This window comes from Solanum dulcamara, chromosome 5 (assembly GCF_947179165.1).
Source record: "Solanum dulcamara chromosome 5, daSolDulc1.2, whole genome shotgun sequence".
NCBI lineage: Eukaryota > Viridiplantae > Streptophyta > Magnoliopsida > Solanales > Solanaceae > Solanum > Solanum dulcamara.
Genome location: NC_077241.1, coordinates 27,750,617 through 27,773,770, shown reverse-complemented (window position 1 = coordinate 27,773,770; position 23,154 = coordinate 27,750,617).

Sequence of the window (23,154 nt, the reverse complement as noted above, 5' to 3'; positions counted from 1 at the left end):
TCATATCATCGTATACGGTATAATCTTATCATGTATGTCATCGTATTACATCTAGTTTACTACGGGACTCGGGGTCGCAAATGTATCACTCTAATCTCATATGCATGCCTACATAAAGTATCCGCCCTCTTTAGCGAGGGACTCGGTGAATGGAGTGGTGTACGTCTATAGCGTACCATCATAATAAACATACGTACCCGACCCTCTAAGGAGGGACTCGGTGTTCCTTCCTTATTTCACCACATATACTATCATATTATAGCCGGCCCAGGACTCGGTGAATAATCGTATCGTCATAACATCTAACATATATCACACCTCACGTACGGCATCGTCTCCTCGTGTGTGGTACTATACACATCCGGCCCAGGATACGGTGAAAAAAGTAGTAACGCTATGCACGATAACGTTCTCGGCCCATCATAGGACTCGAGGAAGATGGGTTACTGAATGCAAGAGTAGAGTAGTGAGAAACCATATGCAACTAAGTCATTATCTAAGACTCGATGAAACAGTCAAGTGAACCGTCACCTGAAGACTAGGGGAGTAATTATCCGAGGTATCCCTTTAGATGTCATTAGGGATTACATCAGTTGGGGATTCAGGGATCACAAACATGCATCAGAATAATGCCAAACAATTTATGCAATCAAAATTATAGTCTATGCAATCAGAAACACATTTTATCTAGTCAAAGACTCAAATCATGCAATCAACGGCATTTATCATTTCAGAGCCTCTAAAAAGAGGAGCTAGTACCTCTAATTACTATTCATTATATAGCAGGCTCGAGAATAGTAGTTTAACTACTTTTAGACTCTTAATGTTCAGGAGTGACTACAAGTCACGAGTTACAATCAGAGCTCATAAATGGAATTACCTCTAAAACTATATCATATTCCATTTCACTTAAAATTAAGCCATTCCAAAGGAAAGAAGAAATAGGCTTTACATGTAGTAGTTTTCATCACATATAAGACTAAAAGGCAATGACTTAGCTATTGCAGAAGTTTTAATATCAAGAAGTAAACAAGAGTCTCGACTCATACTCAGGGCTTTACGAATGGAATGAATCCCAAATATCATATACATATCATTTATAACTTATATCTAAGACATGCCAAAAGAAAAGAAGAATAGCTCTACATACTTATTCCAAAAATACGGCAAAAGAAATCTTCACATACCTTATCTGAGTTATTCCTTATCCTGATCGCTTTATCGTCCTTTGAAACTATCCAACATAAAATTAATATGAATATCAACCCTTATGAACTTTCCATCATCTTAGGTTACACCTTAGCATCAATGGAATCTATTTCCTAAGTCATTTCCTCGACTAGTTTTTTAGTTTGTTAAGGCGTTAACGAAAATTGGGCAGCAACTCTCCTATAGTGTGCCCTATCCAAATTTCCAATTAGGTCCCTAAGACCTACATCCAACCAACAACAGCAACCTATAGCAATTCACACCAACAATATATAACATAAACTACAAACAACTTATTCAAAAATACGATATTACAATAGGACGTCTAGCCTTTATTTTGTAACGCCTTTCATTATACGCAACGAGGGGTCATGTGGATGCAACCAGCAGCATCCACATCCCTTTTAGAATGCATTTAGTCCCTGCAACAATACATTACACCCCTACACCAACAACTCACTAAAAACTATCAAAACGTGAATTCTGGACAGCTTACCGTTTTACCTTGTCGCTTCGTTTCGAAGGGTTAATGGAGGGAAACAGGATTTACATCCTTCATGAAAGTTATATACATGTGTCTTAGGGTCGCATACAATTTCGAATCACCCCTACATCAAGTTTTTACAAAAATATATGCCCAAAACACCAACAGCAATCCGTGTAAGATTTCCAAAACCAAAATCTGGGCAGTACCTCCTCTACACTTCATCACCCTTTTTCGTGAATCTAAAGGAAAATATGGATTTGAAAGTCTATATACAAGTTATATACATATGAAATACCTTTCCAAAACATATTGAATCACCCGAAACTAAGGTATACACAAGAAGTTATACAAATATTACTAACAACTGTCCTCTCCAAAAATGGGTTTGTTCCCTAGCGTTTTCTCTTTAAGTTTCTCTTAGTTTTCCAAGTGAAGAACTGAAAATATGGTTCCGTATGCATCGGAATATACATATATACACCTCCACATAATTGAGGAACACCGTAGATAATTAATTCACGGAAGAAAAGTGAAGAACTTACCTTAATTCTTCTTGAACCATGGCTTCCATAGGTGTTCTCCCTCTCTCACGTTTTCTCTCTTTTTTTGGACTTGTTTTGGCTGAAAAATGACTCATCAACACACATATATATATTTCCTCAAGAAGTGACCCGTGTCAGACCCTACGGTTGACACATGTCCGTCTCCTATTGGGCCACAGATCCTTGCCTTGTCTCCTAGGCTGCCACGTGTCTTTGTGGGGACCACCCTCAAGTAGGTGGGTCACCTACTTGACCCCCAAGTAGGTGGGTCGCCTACTTGATTGAGGTGCTGCCACGTGTCACCTCTTTGTTGGCTGCCACGCATCATTTTTTCCCCTTCCTCGTGTGTTCGTAATCTCGTCTTATTTTAGGAGCCTATGTAATCCATGCTTAGCAAACTTGGTACGTACTCCAATAGCTTAAGTATGTAAGACTTCCAAGTTAGTAGCTTACGTAGGTAACTCGAGTCCTATAACTCATTACTTGGCCTCCAATTCCTTTTGGACTCTTATGACTCTATTTCCAACCTTTCTTCTCGCGAGGTATCACAATCTTCTTTCCTTAGAGTTGTTTGGTGTGTGTGGACAGTAAGGGTCTCATGGCTACTTTCAAGACGATTAAGGACACGTGTCAAGGTTCAAAAATGCAGGGTATAATAGTTATGCCTTTAAAATGCTTTGGTCAATATGATTTTCTCATGACTTTACTTGTCCCATCTTATTATATGTTTTACTTGACCTTTTCATTCCATGATTTAGATTGCATGTCTCTCCCTCATACTTATTACATTCCAACATACTAATGCATACTTTTTGTCTATATTATCTCATAATTTAGGGGTTGAGGTTGAAGATCATATTCGTTCACATGGCTAGTTAAGCTTTTCTATCCGGTGGTGTTTATGGTGAGTCTTCATTTATTGGAGACTAGTCATCAAGTTGGTTATTGTTTCAAAGACTTTCACTATGCTTCATTTTGAGGGTAAGCTAGGGATATGTCTTAGCCCCCGCCCATATTCATAAGTAGAGGCATCTAGTTGAACAAATCTTTTGAGTCTATGTTGTCATTTGACATTCTTTATTTACTATTCATGGTTTAGACTTTCTTATGATGTTTTCGCTTTTATTTTACCTTGTGTATGCTTATGATATGTACAAGAAGCTTAGTTGGAGTCCTTCGGGGTTTCTATCACCTTATTATAACTAGGCCCTAGGTTGGGTCTTGACATGATAGCCTCAGATGTGGTAGGATACACTAAGAGATCAAGCAGGTCTGGGCTCACAACCTACATAAGTGTAGAAGCAATGGGTGAGAACCAAACAACACGATACTCAGCAAGTGTACAACTAAAACTAAGCAAAGCTCAATAGATACAAGTACTCATGTCATCCCAACCGAATCTCCTTAACTATAACGTGCATAAAACCAGTCTAACTCTATACTTTGTACAATAATAATAATACTGTCCATGAATACTCATCAATAGTCTCATCAAGTGAATCATATCAAGTCAAGTTCAGCATATACATACCAATAAAGGGTAAACACGAATTCACAAATATCCAAAAATGTGCGATGCAATGCAACGCAATTAAATAATACATGTCTGTCCTATCGGTACACATCCGCTGAATCACAGTCCAGAACCCATTAGGGATATTTTTGTCCAAGTAACCTACCACGAAGCTTGTGGGCCACCCCCTCAATATACATACCCTGCAATGGAGCGTGTGGCCAGACTACTTTGTTTCATAATACCTGCCACAGAGTGTGTGGCCCGACCCTTTTATTTCATATCATTTTCCAGTCTTGGCACATTATATCAAAACCAATACAATAAATTAAGGTTCATATAATTCACAATAATAACATTATATGAATAATAATTTTCACATCTCATATCAATATAGTCACTTCACATGTCCAAAATAAGTCAATAATCTCATCACATAAATCACACCAATACATGTCATTAGATTGTCATTTTATACCCCTTGTCTCAATTTTTAAGATCACTCATAAGTCAATAACCCTGTCCAATTCTCATTACTCCCCAATACACATAGCAAGGTAATACTATCATCTAGAAGTTTAAACTGAGGTTTAGAAATTTACTTGCCTCAATTAAAATGAATAATCACTTTAAAATTTGAACCTTTTATAAGGCTCCAAATGATCAAAATCTGTTCAAATACATAATTTTCATAAGAAAACAAATCCAATAATACCCATATTGCTATATTTATTTTTCGATAAAAAATCAGGTCAAAAAGTCATCTCAAGTCATTAAAGTCAAATCTAAAATTTTCTTTTCAATTATGTTCACTCATAATAAAATAAACTCAGATGTCAAATTTCAGCTAAAACGGATCGTGATTCGACCCCAAATCAAGATTTTATGCGAAGAATTCTAGGGCCATATTTTCTTATTTCAGCATTATTTCTCCACCAATATACCCTAAAAATATGTTCATAATCACAAAAAAAATTAATTGAAAGGATGACAATAATTATCTTGATACTTTGGAATGAAAATCTTTATTTTTCTCTTCTCCTTTATTTTTCTTTTCCCCTTTTCTTTCTTCCTTCGTATTTTTTTCCAGTTTTTGCGTTCACTTTCGCGTTTATATGGCTGCCACTTTGTACTTACATCTTATGGCTTAATGCCATTAGATTATATATATATATATATATATATTCTTTTCTTTTCTTTTATTATTATTTATTTCCTTCTCTTTCTTTTTTTTAAAAAAAATTATTTTTAACAACAAAATAATTTTTTTATTAATATGAAAATCATTCCACTCATTCTCACAAGTCATAAATTATTTATAAAAATTAAGGATTAAATAGAAAAATTAATAAAAGTCATAAAATAAGGGTCGTTAGTGTCACGACCCAACCCCATAGGCCGTGACGATGCCCGAACTGGACACTCACGTGTACCCTAGCTAACTATAAGGAAACCTATTTTCTATTTGAGTAGCGTGCCAACAGGCAAGACAATATATATAAGCCGACGAGGCAATCATAACATATAGGCACAACTGTTCACACATACATATACAACTCACATATATGTCTACAGACCTGTAAGAGTAAGAACAATAACATAAGGCGGTACAGGGCCCCCGCCGTACCCGTGAACAAATAAATATATACATCAAGGGTAAATACAAAAACTAGGCTCCGGCACAATGGAGCACTTCTGAACTGCTGATTGGAACTCCTGCGCTGACGGATCCCCAAAGTGTGTATTTGTACCTACGGGCATGAACGCAGCCCCTCCCCTCCCCCCCCCTCCAAGAAAGAGGGGGGTCAGTATGACATATGTACTGAGTATGTAAAGCATAAATATCATAAGAAAATTACAGTTGGCATAAGGATCTAGGAGATAAGTATAACATTTAACCATTTACCGCACTCGCATCGTATAAAAGAAAGTTATACATATTACCATCACGTACTGTGCCCGGCCCATTTTAGGGACTCGGTGTACCATCTACATCATTTTGTCATCATATGCACATATATATTATTAGCATTATAGAATGTACAGCCCAATCCATATATATAGTAAGTACATGCAGAGGAACGTATGGCCCAATTCGCACATCATATAATAATGTTGAGGAATGTTTAGTCCGATCCATGTATCATATAGTAATGCCAAGGAACATTTTGTTCGATCCACATATCATATAGTAATACCGAGGAACATTCGGTCCAATCCACATATCATTTTATATTATTACATACATATACTGTACCCGGCCCTTTATGGGACTCGGTGTCATCATATTATCATATACCATACCCGACCTTTTATGGGACTCGGTATTATCATATCATCATATAATGTACCCGGCCCTTTATGGGACTCGATGTCATAATCATCATATACTGTACCTGGCCCTTTATGGGATTCGGTGTCATAATCATCATATACCGTACCCGACCCTTTATGGGACTCAGTGTCATAATCATCATATACCATACCCGGCCTTTTTTGGGACTCGGTGTCATAATCATCATATATCGGACCCGGCCCTTTATGGGAATCGATGTCATAATCATCATATACCGCACCCAACCCTTTATGGGACTCGGTGTCATAATTATCATATACCGTACCCGGCCCTTTATGGGACTCGGTGTCATAATCATCCTACTATCATCTGAGACTCAATAAAACAATCATACTGGGTTATCATTTAAGGTTCAGAATGGTACTTATCCCAAGTACCCTCTAAGTTTCATTAGGGGTCGTATCAACTAGAGTCTCAGGAATCATAGGCATTTATCAAGTAATGCCAAACTGCTTATGAAATCAAAGGCATAGGTCGTCATAGATTCCTTAGGAATAGGAGCTTATCAAGGTAAGGACATGAGTCACTCTAGCGTCTGTGAGCATATGAACTTTCACATGCCAATTCCTATTTTACATACAGAAGGCTCGAGGGTAGTAGCTAAACTACCATAAAAGCATTAACATCAGAAAATGAGTAAGAGACAAGAATCCTATTCGGAACTTAAGAATGAGATTACCCCAACTTGTATACATATCACTTACTTTTAAGATATGCCAAACGAGAAGAGAGGATAGTTTATGTACTTACTACTTTCCATCACATAGAAGCCTTGAGAGGCAATAACTCAACTAGTATAGGAGTTCTACCATCGAGAAGTGAATAAGACTTATGGACAATACTTGGAGTTTTAAGAATAGAATTACTCCCAAATTTCATACACACCTCATGCTTGTGCTAGGACATACCAAGAAAAAGGAGTTAGCTTCACATACTTACTACCCTCCATCATATAGAAGGCTTGAGAGTCATAGCTCCATTATTATGGAAGTTCTAACATTAGGAAGTTGGTAAGACTCATAAATCTTGCTCAGAGCATTATGAATGGGATACTCCCCAAAGCTTGCATCATGTGGTACTTATATCAAGACATGCCAAAAGAAGAAAAAAGATAGGCTTTACATACTTATGCCAACGACATGCCAAGAGAAAGAATAAGCTTTAAATATTTTCTACTTTTCCTCACGGAGTCATCATATGCATATATCGTACCCCACCCATCATGGATAGGTGAATAATTATCGCATAATATCATCATACTTATGTCAAAATCATACCAAGAGGAAAGAAGGATAGCTCTATTTACTCATGCCAAAAACATGCCAAGAGAAAGAATGTAGCTTCACATACCTCTTTAGGGATTAATCGTAACCCAGCTTGCCTCAATATCTCCTTAACCTATTTAACATGAAATTAATACTAAGATTAATAACCTTTCATTTTCTCATTTCCAACTCTACACCCAAGTAATCATAGGAACTATTTCCTTATCCATTTCCCTCGACTAGCTTATTACTAGTTCTAAAGTTGCCGAAATTGGGCAGCATCTCCCCTATAACTTTCCCTATCCAACTGCTAATCATAGAATCCATATTATCAAAAACAACCATCAGTTATATATACAATCAAATCACTTCAACGTTACTCAATACAACTCCAAACAACTAGCTCAAAACTACGATATCAAAATAGAGTTTTTAGCCTTTATTTCGTAAAACCTTTAACAATATGAAACGGAGGGTCATGTTGATGAAACCAGAAGTAATCACACCCCTTTTATAACACTTTCCACCCCTGAAGCATTCCATCCAACCAGATGCAAATGCAGCACCACAATCACCACACACTACTCGACTTCGATTTAATGCTAGCGACTTTAATTTAGTTTATTTCCAACGTCAAGCATCCTTATGAAATTTTTCCACTTAAATCCTCATTTAATACATGTAATATAACCCATAACAACATCATAAACTTTAATTTGCAAGGGAAAGCCTTACCTTGTCCGAAACTCGCCAAAACTCACCTCGGAAGCTCTTCTAGCGCGACTGAAACTTTGTGGCTGTCTGTTGTCTATTTGGGGATGCTATAAAACATAATTTACATTAATAAAACCTTCATACCTTCATGGTATACCCCATATAATTAATTCACAGAAAAAAATCAGAGAACTTACCTTTTTCCCCACCCAAAACCGTAGCTCTTTCTTCTCTCTAGCTTAAGTTTCTCTTCTCTTCTTTTCTCTAGAATTTTCTTGACTTTTGGAGATAAGAATGAAACTTCTAGGATAAATATGACCATAAAAGTCATAAATTATATATATATATATATATATATATATATATATATATATATATATATATATAGTCCACTTTAGGAGGTGACACGTGTCATGCCCCCAAGTGGTGACACGTGTTAAGCCCTCATAGGGCCAACACACCACCTCCTCCACTTAGGGGCTGCCACGTGGCATATGGGGCCCACCATCTTGCTGAAGATGCTTCTATGTGCCACCTCCAGCTGCTTCCACATGGCACTCTCCTATGCTTCCACGTGTCGCTCTCTTCTTCTCCACGTGGGTTCATAATCTCGTCTTGCTTTACGAACCTATGTAATCCTTGCTACGTAAGCTTGGTATGTACTCAAATAGTTTAATTACATAAGATTTCCAAGTTGGTATCTTAAGTAAGTAAGTCGAGTCCTATGACTCATTATTTGGTCTCCAACCCCTTCCGGATTCTTATGACCCTATTTGCAATCTTCTCTATTTTAGGGTATCTCATTCTCCCTTCCTTGGAGTTATTTGGTAGCGTTATAAATTATCGGGCTCACATGGTAACTTTTAATAAGCTCAAGATATTTAAAAAGCTCCAAAAAGCTTAAGAAGCTTAAGTAACTTAGGAACCTTCCAAGGTACAAAAGTACAGGGTATAACAGTTCAATTAACTTCACAACTCAATCTCAAAATAAGTGTTCAAAATTATTTATACTCATGCTCAAAATGTTAATTAAGAGACTTCTCAATCTCAACTCGTGTTTAAACTCTTTTCCAAGGAACTGATAAAACATCATTCTTTAACTCAAAGCAGTATATAAGATAATGAATGTAAAACTCAACTAGGATTCCTATGAATGCAAATATAAATCCATAATCTCAAAACTAAAATCAACAAAGTATAATCAAATATATACCATAACTCAACAAGAAAATATATAAAACTCAAAAATTCTCTTATGGGAATTGAAACTCAAACTCAAATTCAACTTGACTATAGGAACATGTATGGCATGAGGACAAACTTAGTCCAATGTTATGATAGCTTTACATATCTGGAACAAATAATATCAATGTAATAATTGAAGACTCTGCTTGAAATTCTTGAACCCTAGCACTTCTCCTACACTCCAATCCTTTCTCTCAAAAGTATCTAAGTGTTAATGAGAGCAAAACCCCTTTGGATACTGATAAGGGACTAATTTTAGTCTCAAAATAGCTTGGTTTAAGTTTTTGATAGTGGGCAATAGACCAAAATTGTAAGACCTCCAAAGTTGGAAAGTCACAAAATGAGGAACAAAATGTGAATCCCAGAAAATTTCAGAATTTGGCACTAGGTGATGAGCATGAAGGCCATCACAGGCTGTGGGTTGCACCACTTCAGTCCTATAGGGAAGGGACAACAAGCCATGGTAATCACCATGAGTTGTGGTGCCCTATGTGATGACCCCTCCCTTAAAGCCCTTAGAAAAGTTTCAAAGCCAGTAACCACGCTTGATCACCATGGACTATGTAGCCCTTCACAGATCGTGGTGGGTTCCATGATAGCCACTCCTGCAGATCCTTTTATAGGTCTTACACCAATTTCAATGTTCATGGAATATAGTAACCTCCAAGGACTATGAAGGTCTTCATGGAGGAACTACTGAAACTTTCCCTGCAAACCCCAAGAATATTTGTCCAAGGAAACCACCATAGACCATGGTACCCTTCACGATCCTTGGTGGGTCTCGTGATGGGCAGTCTCCCAGATTCCCTTTTCATACTAAGTTCCTTCCTACGGAGGATAACATGGACCATAGTGCCCTTTATGGTCAGTGGTGATGAATCATTATGGGTTCCAATTTCATATGTAATAAGGGTTATTTTAGTCTTTTTCCTATACCTCATTAATGTATGTGGACATTTTTTAGATTAGATTCATTATATAATTATCCTAAATACTCCCAAGTCTATTCATTTCCCTCATTAATTCCCAAACAACCTTAAGACTTCTCTCCCAAGGATCATTCAAGAGTTCATCTTCTTTTTCAAGTTTGGCTAGGGTTTCTTCAAGAAAAAGTCTCATTTTCTAAATTTCAAGTTCAAATTCAATTGAGGTATGTAGGGATTGATCCATGAGTTCATTTTACTCATGGATTCCCATAGTTTTTACTCAAAATCTCATGAATTTGAAATGGGTTTGTAACCCTAGTTTGATGAATTGCATTAGGCTGTTTCAATTAGGATTTATTTTGTTATCAAGAATCATTATAAGTATGTTTATATATGAATTAAATGATTTAAAGTTGTATTATGAGTGCACATTAATGAAACAATTTCAATGATGATTTACATGAATTATAATCATGAAGTTCAATGATTATGCATTGGGTTTTCTTATTTATGATAAATTCTATGATATTTGACTAAATTACGCATCAAATTGATAATATATTCATAATATATATATATATATATATGGGTGATATAAGTATTATGATTATGTAGGTTTCAATCCTATTTCTATGGTTTTTAAACGAATTGACTATGTATTCAAGTTTTACCCTAATTTCAAGTATGAATTATGATTATGTATTATAAATATGTTCAAAATATGAATTTCATGCAAGTTATGAAAAAAGGTGAATTAGGGCCTTATCTTGGTGACTAACGAACCTCATAATATGAATTATGTAAGTATGATCTTGTAATGTTGAAAGGCTAATACTCACACTGCAAGTATGTTATGATAATGAGCTACTCTATGAATTTTGAAGTTTATGAACAAGCTTATGATATATAATAAGTATGATTACTATGTATGTATTTCGTGGGATGTGACTTAGCACCGAATGATGACTTGAGTTGGGGGCTCGACCTTTGGGGTGCTTATATAAAATCTTTTATCTCATAACTATGTGCCACCATAGGATTGCCTTTAGGGCTTAGCTAGTTGATCCACATATAGCATATGTACATGACCCTCCTAGCAGGTGGAGTCTACCTTGGCAAGTAGATTCCCCTTTCTTCCATTGAATGGGGAGTCATCGGGATTCCATGTTATAATTCTCATTATCTTATTGTCGGTTATGGTTCTATCCCACATATGTAGGTTCTCTTATATTTCTTCATGATTTCAACTATGTCGTTTAAATGCTTATTTTCTCATGACATTACTTATCCTCTTTATAATCATTGCATCTTATGATTTATATTTCATGTCATTCTCACATACTTAGTACATTAAAACATGCTACGCATATTATTACCTATATTATCTCATAATATAGGGGTTGAGAATCACATTTCTATACCTGGATAGTTAAGCTTTCATATTGATGGAGTTTCAGTGAGTCCTTATCTATTGAGGACTAGTTATGAGTCTTTTCCTTATTAAAGATTTTGTTATATTCCTATTGAGGGTAAGCTAGTGATATGTCTTAGCCTCCGCCCATCTTAAGTAGTAAAGGCATTGTTGGACATATGTTGTAGAGTGTATGAGTCAACTTTACATTCTTCTTATGATTCAGGATTTAGACTCTTCCTATTTTATTTCTGCATTTACTTTACCTTATGCATGCTTACGATATGTCAAGAAGCTTGGTTGAAGCCTTTTAAGGTTTTGATCACCGTGTTATGGTTATTCCCTAGGTTGGGTCATGGCAAACTTGGTATCAGAGAATAAGGTTTAAGATGTCCTAGGGAGTCCAACATGATGCATCAAGTAGAGTCTTATTCATTGGTGTGAAGCATGTCACATTTATGAATAGGAAGCTATAAGACATTTTAAGAAATCCTCACTTCTTCCATAATCTATATCATGCGATAGAGTGGTACTATAAGTCCTTCCTTCCTAATGATTATTCTTTGCGATATTTAAAATATGCCTCCATGAAGATAATTCCCTCCAGCTAATAGTTCCCTTCCTGATAAAGTAACTAATGAGGAGTTCTGGACCGATATCACTATGCTAGCTCATGTTGTGGCCAACCAAAGAGTAATGGATCCTCTAAATATGATCATACTGACTTCAAGATTTAGATACTTCACAAGGATGAACCCTCCCAAGTTCCAAGGTTCAAAAGTTGATGAGGATCCCCAAGACTTTGTTTATGAGGTATGCAAGATTATGTATATTATAGGGATATATTCAGAGGAGAAGGCGGGGATGGTGGCCTATCAACTTAAGGGTGTCTCTCGAGTGTGGTTTGACTAATGGAAGGCTGAAAGTGTTGAAGGAGGCCCCATAGGTTGGAAAATTTTTAAGGTTGCATTTCTTGACCGCTTCTTTCCACTTGAAGTAAGAGAGGCAAAAGTGTGAGAATTCATCAATCTGAAGCAAGGTGTTATGAATGTGAGGGAGTATGCCCTTAAGTTCATGAAGTTGTCTAAGTATGCTCCTATTTTGGTGTTTGACTCTCGAGCCCATGTAAGATGGCCATGTTATTAAAGGAAATATAAATATCTAGGCTCATGACTCATACCGAGCAAATTGAAGAAGAAACGTTCAGAGGGAGTACTAGGATGACTAAGAAATCCTAGATTGAGGATGGATCATCTTTTGATAGTGATACAGTGCCTAAGTATCACAAGTATAGGGTGCCTAACCCAAGGTACCAAGATGATGATGTTAGCAGTCAAACTTATCCTACATGCCAAGAGTGTGGAAGGTACCATCCGAGAGATTTCTTAGTCGATTCGAGTGCATGTTTTGGTTGTGGTATGATGGATCATAATTTTAGACTTTGTCCTTGGGTTGCAAGGAATGTTGAGGGTAGTCGTCAAAAAGCTCTTCCCAACCCTTCTTTGTGATGTTCTTTTCCCACATGTCGGAACTATGGTAAGAATCACCTGGAAAATACATGTCCGGTAAGTAGGGTTGCTACAAGTGTAGTGACAAGGGGAATAAGATAAGGGATTGTATGGTGGCTACTAGAAGACGAAGGAAGATGACTCGGGCTATTTTATTCGGTAAGTTGAAAAGTCTTTGACTATGATGCTTATGCTTTACTTAATCTGGGTTCCACTTTGTCTTTTTTTTGTTCCTTGCCTTGCTATAAGATTTGAGGTATGTACCAAAATTGTGCTAGAGTGGGTGTTCCATTTTGTGATGATTTAAGTATGATTATTCCATTTAAGGCTATAGATGTGAAGGGAGATCTAGATGGGATCTTATAGGGTGCAATAGATAGGTAAGAGTATATAGGTGTGTCCTTTAGTAGGAATTATGCAATTGTGGATGTAGAGATGCTAAGGTAGATATGATAATTCATTAGTGATATTGACTTCAAGGGACTCATGAAGTGGTTAGAATGGTAGGATTTAATGTGTAGTTGTAGGTATGTGAGTAATTATAGTAGGCTATTGATGAACTCTTGTTAAGGGAATGTGTTATTGATTTTTTTAAGGAAGTTGGGATAAATATTTGCCTTTGATTGAGTTTGCCTATAATAATAGTTATCGCACTAGTATCCACATATCTCCTTTAGAAGCCTTGTATGGAAAAAGGTGTAGGTCCCTGGTGGGATGGTGTGAAGTTGGAGAGTTTTTATTGATTGGTCCTGATTTAGTATTGAATGTTATGGAGAAGGTAAGGTTTATAAGGGAAAGATTGAAGACGGCTCAAATTATTCAAAAGTCCTATTCGTATGTTAGGAAAAGAGACCTTGAATTTTTTATGTGGATGATTGGGTATATTTGAAGGTTTCACCCATGAAGGGTGTTATGTGCCTAAGTAAAAAGAGAAATTGAGTACTAGATACGTTGGACCTTATAAGATATTAAATCATATTGGCGAAGTAGCATAAGGGTTAAACTTCCATTTGACTTGACTATAGTTCATCCGGTGGTTTATATGTCGATGTTGAGGAAGTTATGGTTGATCCAAATTCTACTATGCCATGGGAAAATGTGAAGGTTGATGAGAATTTGACTTATGAGGAAGTTTCGGTAAAAATCTTACATCAGCAAATGAAAAAGGGTAAGAAAAAAGGAGATTGTGTCAGTCAAGAGGTTGATGGTTCTACATGGGATGCCAAAGTCGATATGATGTCCCGATGTCCTCATGTCTTTTCTTTCATGCCTAGTCAATGTATTTAGTTCCTTCATGATCCAATCATCCCAAGTCATGTGTTTCAGTTGTTTTCATGGTTTCATATGAATTCATATTAATGAAATGAGTTTTAAAGTCATGTTTTAGCTAGAGAATAGAGATTTCATGTTTTATGCATTATCGATATGTTTTTCATTCATGTTGGACAGTTATATTCCATTCCTATTCCATTTATGCTAGATTGACTCCCATTCAAGGACGAATGTTCCCAAGGGGGATATATTGTAAGACCCCAGAAGTTAGAAAGTTAAAAAACGAGGAACAAAAGGTGAATCCTAGAAAATTTCAGAATCTGGCACTAGGTGATGACCACGAAGGCCATCACGAGCCATGGTTTACACCATGCCTCTTGGTGTGCCACTGTGGTAGAGTCCCTAAGGTTCAGTTCTACAGGGAAGGGACCACGGGTCATGGTGAGCAACACGAGCCATGGTGTCCTCTGTGGTGACCCCTCCCTTAAGGCCCTAAAAAAAGTTCCAAAGGTAGTGAGCACGCTTGAACACCATAGGCCATGTAGCCCTTCACGGACTATGGTAGGTTCCATGGTGTTCACTCATGCAGGTCTTGAACAATGTTCAATGTTCACAGAATGTAGTAACCTCCACGGACCGTGATGTTCTCTGTGGAGAAACTACTGAAACTTTCCTTGCAAACCCCAAGAATGTTTGTCCAAGAAAACAACTATGGAAGGCCACCACGAACCGTGGTGGCCTTTACATGCTATGGAGAGTCTCATGGTGGGCAGTCTCCCAAACTCCCTTTTCAAATATATTGAGTCTCATACCATGGAAGGTACCACGGACCGTAAAAGGTTTTATGGTCCGTGGTGATGACTCATTATGGGTTCCGATTTCAGTTTTAATGAAGACTATTTTAGTTATTTCCATATACCTCATTAATGTATGTGGACATTTTTGGGACTAGATTAATTATGTAATTGTCCTAAATACTTCTAAGTCTATTATTTTTCTTTATTAATTTCCAAACAACTTTTAGACTTCTCTCCCCAAGGATCATTCAAGAGTTCATATTCTTCTTCAAGTTTAGCTAGCATTTCTTCAATTACAAGTGTCCTTTTCTCAATTCCAGGTTCAAATTCAATCAAGGTATGTAGGTATTGATCCATGGGTTCCTTTCACCCATAGAGTTTCAAGGTGTTTGCTCAAAATCTCATGAATTTTAATAAGGTGTATAACCCTAGTTTGATGAATTGCATTGGGTTGTTTCAATTAAGTTTTATTTTGTTATCATAAATCATTATAAGTATGGTTCTATATGAATTACATGATTTCAAGTTGTATGATGAATGCCCATGCATGAAGCTATATTCAATGATGATTTACATGAATTATAATCATGAAGTTCAATGATTATGCGTTGGGTTTTCTTATTTATGATAAATTTTATGATATTTGACTAAATTACGTATCAAATTGATTATATTTTCATAATATATATATATGGGTGATATAAGTATTATGATTATGTAGGTTTTAATCCTAATTCTATGGTTTTTAAATGAATTGACTATGTATTGAAGCTTTACGCTAATTTCAAGTATGAATTATGATTATATATTACAATTATGTTCAAAATATGAATTTCATGCAAGTTATGAAAAAAGGTGACTTAGGTCCCTATGTTGGTGACCAAGGAACCTCATGATATGAATTATGTAAGTATGATATTGTAATATTGAAAGGCTAATACTCACATTGCAAGTATGTTATGAAAATAAGCTACTCTATAAATTTTGAAGTTTATAAACAAGTTTATGATATATGCTAGGTATCATTACAATGTATGTATTCCGTGGGATTTGACTTAGCACTGAACAATGACATGAGGTGGGAGCTCGACCTATGGGGTCCTTATATAAAGTCTCTTGTCTCATAACTATGTGACACCATACTATCACTTTTATGGCTTAGCTAGTGGATCCACATATGGCATATGTACATGTTCTGCCTAGTATAATAGAGTCTACGTTGGCAAGTAGATTACCATTTCTTTCATTGTATGGGGAGACATCGGGATTCCATGTTATATCTCGCATGGTATAATTGTCGGATATGGTTCTATCCCACATATGTATGTTGTCTTATGTTCTTTTGTGATTTTAACTGTGTCTTTTAAATGCTTTGATCATTATGGTTTTCTCATGACTTTATTTATCCTCTTTATTATGTACTTTATTGATCATTGCATCTTATGATTTATATTGCATTTCATACCCACATACTTGGTACATTCAAATATACTAACGAATATTGTTACCTACACTGTCTCATAATGTAGGGGTTGAGTTTCACATTCCCACACATGGCAAGTTGAGCTTTCATATCAATGGAGTTTTGGTAAGGCCTCATCTATCAAGGACTAGTTATGAGTTGTTTTCTTTCCAAACATTTTTTTATATTCATATTGAGGACTAGCTAGGGACATGTCTAAGCCCTCTCTCATCTTAAAGTAGTAAAGGCATTGTTGGACATATGTTGAAGAGTCTATGCAGTTAACTTTATGTTTTTCTCATGATTTATGATTTAGACTCTTCCAATATTATTTCCGTATTTACTTTACCTTATGCATGCTTATGATATGTCAAGAGGTTTGGTTGGTACCCTTCGGAGTTTCGATCATCGTGTTACGGCTAGACCCTAGGTCGGGTCGTGACACGAATGCCCTTTATTAAAATAAGCTAGGCTTTCTAATGGCTTCCTACAAACCGTAGGGTACCCCTCATAAGAACTGTGGTCCAAATATGAACTCACTGGAAATTGGGTAATTGAGTCTACGACCAACTCTTATGGGTGGTAGACCTTTGTACTGGTAGTCCTGCTAACTTATAGGTAGAGTACAGAAACTTCTTTCAAGGTAGAGTTTATAGACCATTTCATATGGCTTGTGCCAAGTCTTACAGATCGTAGGACCCAATCTTTGAACTCAGGTGTATTAGCTTGAGCTACAGAAATTGTATCACTTATTCTACTAGTTGTAGACCCTTTGACGGATCATCGTGGCAACTCATCTTGTATGCCAAAATTTCTAAGTTTCTGAACTTTTCCTACGAGCCTCATCTATGTAAGAAACTCTTAATAGCTTCAATCTTCTGCAAATCTACTCTAATTCCATAACCAAAAATAATGTGACCTAAGAATGCCACAGATGCAAGCTAAAACTCAGATTTTGAGAATTTAGCGTATAATTCTTATTCCTTGAGAGTTTAAAGAACAATTCTGAGATGGTTTGCATGATCCTCCTAATTCCTAGAATAGATCAGAATGTCATTGATAAACATGATAACAAACATGTCTAAGTATTTCTTTAACACTTTATTCATGAGTTCCATTAATATTACAGAAGCGTTAGTCAAACCAAAGGACATAACTAATAACTCATAGTGACCATATCTGGTTCTTAAGGCTGTCTTTGGGATATCACTTTCAAGTGATGATTGTATGATCTAAGGTCTATCTTAGAAAAGTAGGTGGCTCCCTGAGATTGGTCAAACAGGTCATCGATTCCAGCAAGAGGGTATTTATTCTTTATAGTAACCTTGTTCAACTTATGGTAATCAATACACATACTTAAATAATAATCTTTCTTTCACACGAATAGGACAAGAGCACCCCAAGGTGAGACACTCAGCCTAATGAACCTTTATCTAGAAAAGATTTCAACTACTCTTTTATCTCTTTTAAATCAGCGGGAGCCATTTTATATGGCGAAATAGAAATAGGCTGGGTATCAGGAAGAACATCCATTCTGAATGCTATCTCCCTATCATGAGGGACTTCAGGTAAATCCTCAAAAAAGACTACAGGAAACTCACTAACTATAGGAACTGACTATAGGGATGGTTTCTCCACACTATCATCTCTAACTCAGACAATGTGGTAGATACAGCCCTCAGAGACTAACTTTATTGCCTAAAAGTATGAAATGAATCGACCCTTAGGGAAAACTAGACTACCTTTCCACTTAATAACTGGCTCATTTGAAAACTAAAACTTAACAATTTTGGTTCTACAATCAACTTAGGCATAACAAGCAATAAGCCAATTCATGGCAAGAATAACATCAAAGTCAACCATGTCTAACTCAACTATGTCTGCGGAAGTCTCTTTTTGATAGAATAAGACAATACATTCATGATAGACACTCTTAGCTAGAATGGACTCACCAACAAGAGTAGAAGCACAGAATAGTTCTAAGAGTCGTTAAGGAAGAATTCCAAACTTATTAGCTACATAAGGAGTCAAAAGAGACAAAGTGGCACCTGGATCAAGTAATACATAAACATTGTGAGAAATGACTCAAAGTGTACTAGTAACAATATCTAGAAATTTCTCTTGGTCGTGGTGATTAGCCATAAAATACAGACAGTTTGAACCTCTACTTTCCCCCGAATTAGAACCTATCTGATTACCTTTGTTAGACAGTGCTGCCGAAAAATATTGGGCTATGTTTCCCCAATTACCTTACTTGTCAGACGAGAAATCTCTCATGAAGTTACCTATCAGGCCACACTTATAACAAGCACTAGTGCCATCTCAACAATGTCCCATATAAAGTCTACCACACTTATCACAAGGTGGCCGGTGCGAAGAACTCTGCACCATACTCCCTTGAGACTAAGAGCCTTATGCTTTGAAATTCTGATTGCTTTGAGATCTCTAGTCATTCTTATTATTAGTTCTAGGTGCGCTAGCTGAATATGGTGTATAACAAGAAAACCTCTTTTGAAAGAAAGAGCAATTATCATTACCACCTTTTTGATGGTTTGACTCATTGCCTGCGGACTTGGCCTTCTTACTTTAGTGCTCCTCTCTGTTCATCTTCTTATTCTGCTAAACCTGATGGGCATACATCTTGAGTCATGAGGTGTCTATATCGGAGATCAGTAAATCTGCCTAACACTCATTCTTCACATATCTGTCCAAACTTGAAATGAACTTCCTCATTTTGGCTCTCACATCAGGAACCATCTCCGGAGCATACCTGGACAAGTGAATGAATTTGAGGCTATACTCCTTTACTGTCATACCTTCTTGATTCTAGTTCACAAACTCATCTACCTTATCTTCCCTCATATCTCACAGAAAAAAGTGATCTAGGAATGAATTCTCGAACCACCCCAGATTGTAGGCTCAACATCCTTACATCTTTTTTTTATTCACATGTTGTACTAGATATTAGCTATATCTTTCAAATGGTAGGAGACAAGTTCAACTCCTTCTATCTTTATGCCATGCATTGCTTTTAAGATCTTCCACATGTTATCTATAAACTTTTGAGTATCTTTCTCAACCTTGGACCTAGTGAAAACTGACGGGTTCCTCTTCAGAATATCACGAATCCTATTAGAAGTAGATGACTCTTGAGAACTAGAGCTCGATACTAGGGTATTTTGACGACTAGGCTGTACATTCATCAACTAGGTGAGCATATAAATAACTCCCCTAAATTCAACCTCAGAAGTCATTGTAGGTTGGGTAGTCTGTGGAACTATCTTAGTCCCGTTCCCAACCTCATTCTCATTCCCAGTAACTCGGGATCGATTCTGAGTCTGCATCCCATATTGATATGGAAGCTTATCCTCAGCAACATTCCTTTGACTCAAGGTTCTTTTGGAAGGTATGATCTAAAATCGGGAAACACACGAATTAAAAGTATATTTGATAGAGTTAAACTATATAGAATAAAGTGGAGTAAGAAAGAAGTAAAACAGTTCCTAAAGTCATAGCCTACCTATTATAGATGTTACATGCTTCACACCAATAAAAAAGACTCTACTAGACTCAGCTTTATAGACACCCTAGGAATTTTGAACTCAGGGCTCTGACACAAAGTTTGTCGCGCCACAAGTCTACACCTTGGCCTGGCTAACTTACTAAGTGGAAGACTTTAATGCATACAATTACTCAGACGGGTATAATCAAAGTAAAAGAACTCAACTTTCTCAATTGAAGTCTCAATATTAAAAACATATATATGATAATAATATGTTGCGTCCAAATACACAGGGAAATGTTCACAGTCATGTAAGTAATAAAGTGACTCTTTTTAGGAGTCTTATGTCAAACCCATAGAGACTTGTCAATACTATGTTACTAAATTATATTAAGTCTAATTATTTATTTAAGCAAGCTAAAACATAGTATTAATATTTTTATACTAAAAATTGCAAGAATTAAATATAAATAAAAATATTAACTTACAATGATTGGGGAAATTCAAGGACTACTGTGTACAAATAATTCATGCTTCACATATCTTTCATGATATTCCGAATGTTATCAAATTACTGATTTACAGAGTTAATATTATGATCATGATCTCTCGACCTCTAATCACCTTTTCCAGTTTACCATCTAACTACATCATTGGGGATAAATAGAATTCACTGTTGAGCATTTAGTTTTCATCCAGTTTCATAACCAAATGCGGTATACTAAGCATATCTCTATCCTAGATACGAATCAATCTAAGTTCTAACCTAGAATGAACAAGCTCCTTGCATTCCACGTTCTATCCCTCTATTCTTCTCTTGAGTTCAAGAGTGGACCATAAATATATTATAATGGTAGCTAAGTATTAAACTAGTAATTCCAGAATACAAGAGTAATTTATACGATAATCAACTTCATCCATAAAATTAATATTCAACAATCATTCATAGTCACAGCCCAGAACAAGGGTCTTTACCTATTAATGTCTAACAAAAGAACAAGATGAAAAGAATCTTAGGTCAAAAGTTGCTTAAAAACTAATTTTTTAAAATATTTTTAGGTGTAGGAAAAAACTCCAAATAAAATCACCAAGTCTATAACTAATTAGGAAACCCAAAACCCAGAGGAATTAGATTATGCAAATGACTGGGTGTGCTGCAACCGACTTCAACAATTGGACTACACTTTAAATACTGCCATGTGGCAGTGAAGTCCATGTTTCATTGAAATTATCTTTTTCATTCATATATCATTTTATTCAATTTAATCCATTAAGCTGCTTGTTTGATTTCCTTCAATAATATTTCGTCTATAATTCGTTTTGGATTCAAATATATTCATAATTGGGACAGATTAATCCTACAAATAAAATTACTATTTAGCTCAATGCATAAATTTTATGCTCAAAAAGGACAAATAAAATGTGAGGTAAATAATGACTAAAAATATGTATTTTTTGCCTCACATCACTATGCCACACTTAAAAGTTTGCTCATACCCGAGCAAACATTAAAGCCCATCAAAATATTAAACTATGAACTCCACCACTTTGGTTGATACAAACAATTAGGCTATACAATAATTTTGAAACTCAAGTACACTTCCAGATCATTATGCAAGATATACAAATAAACAACAAACTTCTACCCTTCTAACCTCAAGAATGGACTCTAACTCATCATATTTAAGCTTGCACACCTAATCCATCAAAGAAAGCTAATAAAATCACCTATCAATCATGAAACAAGTGCCCTCAAAATAAACAATAGTCCACACACTCAATATAAAGAATTGAATATAAATTAAGGACTTAGCATCAAAAAACAACTCTCACACTCACAAAAGAATTCACATGTATGCAAAAAGAACCATAGGCTTGCTCATTATATATATCTCCACTAATTAACCATGTTCAAATAGAATCAAATAGGAATTTAATGGGTTGTAATGCAGGCTAGGTAATGGGTAGGAAAATTGTATAATAGTGACTTACATTTCTCTAAGAACTTTGCATTTTAAGATTTTATCACTCATTATTATCTATTCTCTATTTTCTTCCCTCTGTTCAATAATTATTTCACTAGTTATTTCATCTCATCAAGAATGTTTCAATCATCTTCTTCTTTTTTAAAACAATTTATTTTATCTCCTTTTTCTCATGTCACATTCTTTCAAAGAGAGGTTTTTCATCACCTATAACTACCATTGATTATCTTTTTTACTCATCCATCCATTTTCTTTAGATTCGACAATTATACTAACTCTATGCTATAGTGCTCAAGAAAGCAAGGTGCAGAAACAAGGAATTTAACAAAAGAGCCAAGGCAAAAATATTTCTACCAACATAAGGCTATAGGCTCAAAAGGGCTAACATGTGATATAATAGTTGAAAAGGCTAAATTTTAAAAGACAAATCAAAGAAAGCCTATTGTCATCCTCTAAATAGAGCAATACTTTTTATTTCTCTTCAATAACATACATGGCAAGTTCTAGACTAAGATGCTGAAATAAATACAAATTCTCACCACATATGTCACATGTTTCAATCAAGATGGATCAATTCTACTTCTAAAATAGACAGGGTCATAATAAACTGTAAAATAAAATAAGTTATTTATAGAGTCACTATCATGAGCCTAGGTGTGGAAAAATCTTTAATTTATTGAGCACTCAGACGTTCACAAGAAGGACAACCAGCAACTATCAACCAAGTCAAAATGTCTTTTCTTTTCTCTATAAAAAAGTAAAAGAAAAAGAAAAAGAAAAAGAAATTTTATTCCTAAAAAGGAAAGATATATGGTTTAAAGAGACCCCCCACCCCCCGAAAATGAATCAAAAAGAAAAATCAAGGGGTGGACTAAGTGTGCTTCTACTAAAGTTTAAAAAATTTAAACTAAAATTTTTTTATAATTTTTTTATATATAAAATATGGGCTAAGTGAAGATG